Consider the following 2,500-nt stretch of genomic DNA (forward strand, 5'->3'; position numbering starts at 1 on the left):
AAAGCCTGTGGAAGTTTCACGGCGTTCGTACGATATTTGGCGACGCAAAAATGAGCGATTTCCCAGCTCGAGAGAATTCGGCGCGCGAGAGAAACGATGCCCCGTAACGCACATGAGAGCAATCCGGGCCAATTTCTCCCGTTTGATGGGGTCTATGTGTAAAAATTTTGACTTTTTTGAGTGCAGGTGCAAATCTGCTGGAAAAGCCTGTGGAAGTTTCACGGCGTTCGTACGATATTTGGCGACGCAAAAATGAGCGATTTCCCAGCTCGATGGAATTCGGAGCGAGAGAAACGATGCCCCGTAACGCACATGAGAGCAATCCCGGCCAATTTCTCCCGTTTGATGGGGTCTATGTGTACAAATTTTGACTTTTTTGAGTGCACGTGCCAATCTGCTGGAAAAGCCTGTGGAAGTTTCACGGCGTTCGTACGATATTTGGCGACGCAAAAATGAGCGATTTCCCAGCTCGATGGAATTCGGCGCGAGAGAAACGATGCCCCGTAACGCACATGAGAGCAATCCCGGCCAATTTCTCCCGTTTGATGGGGTCTATGTGTAAAAATTTTGACTTTTTTGAGTGCACGTGCAAATCTGCTGAAAAAGCCTGTGGAAGTTTCACGGCGTTCGTACGATATTTGGCGACGCAAAAATGAGCGATTTCCCAGCTCGATGGAATTCGGAGCGAGAGAAACGATGCCCCGTAACGCACATGAGAGCAATCCCGGCCAATTTCTCCCGTTTGATGGGGTCTATGTGTAAAAATTTTGACTTTTTTGAGTGCACGTGCAAATCTGCTGGAAAAGCCTGTGGAAGTTTCACGGGCGTTCGTACGATATTTGGCGACGCAAAAATGAGCGATTTCCCAGCTCGATGGAATTCGGCGCGACAGAAACGATGCCCCGTAACGCACATGAGAGCAATCCGGGCCAATTTCTCCCGTTTGATGGGGTCTATGTGTAAAAATTTTGACTTTTTTGAGTGCACGTGCAAATCTGCTGAAAAAGCCTGTGGAAGTTTCACGGCGTTCGTACGATATTTGGCGACGCAAAAATGAGCGATTTCCCAGCTCGAGAGAATTCGGCGCGAGAGAAACGATGCCCCGTAACGCACATGAGAGCAATCCGGGCCAATTTCTCCCGTTTGATGGGGTCTATGTGTACAAATTTTGACTTTTTTGAGTGCACGTGCAAATCTGCTGAAAAAGCCTGTGGAAGTTTCACGGCGTTCGTACGATATTTGGCGACGCAAAAATGAGCGATTTCCCAGCTCGATGGAATTCGGCGCGAGAGAAACGATGCCCCGTAACGCACATGAGAGCAATCCCGGCCAATTTCTCCCGTTTGATGGGGTCTATGTGTAAAAATTTTGACTTTTTTGAGTGCACGTGCAAATCTGCTGGAAAAGCCTGTGGAAGTTTCACGGCGTTCGTACGATATTTGGCGACGCAAAAATGAGCGATTTCCCAGCTCGATGGAATTCGGCGCGACAGAAACGATGCCCCGTAACGCACATGAGAGCAATCCGGGCCAATTTCTCCCGTTTGATGGGGTCTATGTGTAAAAATTTTGACTTTTTGAGTGCACGTGCAAATCTGCTGAAAAAGCCTGTGGAAGTTTCACGGCGTTCGTACGATATTTGGCGACGCAAAAATGAGCGATTTCCCAGCTCGAGAGAATTCGGCGCGAGAGAAACGATGCCCCGTAACGCACATGAGAGCAATCCGGGCCAATTTCTCCCGTTTGATGGGGTCTATGTGTACAAATTTTGACTTTTTTGAGTGCACGTGCAAATCTGCTGAAAAAGCCTGTGGAAGTTTCACGGCGTTCGTACGATATTTGGCGACGCAAAAATGAGCGATTTCCCAGCTCGATGGAATTCGGCGCGACAGAAACGATGCCCCGTAACGCACATGAGAGCAATCCGGGCCAATTTCTCCCGTTTGATGGGGTCTATGTGTAAAAATTTTGACTTTTTTGAGTGCACGTGCAAATCTGCTGAAAAAGCCTGTGGAAGTTTCACGGCGTTCGTACGATATTTGGCGACGCAAAAATGAGCGATTTCCCCAGCTCGAGAGAATTCGGCGCGAGAGAAACGATGCCCCGTAACGCACATGAGAGCAATCCGGGCCAATTTCTCCCGTTTGATGGGGTCTATGTGTAAAAATTTTGACTTTTTTGAGTGCAGGTGCAAATCTGCTGGAAAAGCCTGTGGAAGTTTCACGGCGTTCGTACGATATTTGGCGACGCAAAAATGAGCGATTTCCCAGCTCGATGGAATTCGGAGCGAGAGAAACGATGCCCCGTAACGCACATGAGAGCAATCCCGGCCAATTTCTCCCGTTTGATGGGGTCTATGTGTACAAATTTTGACTTTTTTGAGTGCACGTGCCAATCTGCTGGAAAAGCCTGTGGAAGTTTCACGGCGTTCGTACGATATTTGGCGACGCAAAAATGAGCGATTTCCCAGCTCGATGGAATTCGGCGCGAGAGAAACGATG

This window comes from Lampetra fluviatilis, unplaced genomic scaffold (assembly GCF_964198595.1).
Source record: "Lampetra fluviatilis unplaced genomic scaffold, kcLamFluv1.1 SCAFFOLD_383, whole genome shotgun sequence".
Classification (NCBI taxonomy): Eukaryota; Metazoa; Chordata; class Hyperoartia; order Petromyzontiformes; family Petromyzontidae; genus Lampetra; species Lampetra fluviatilis.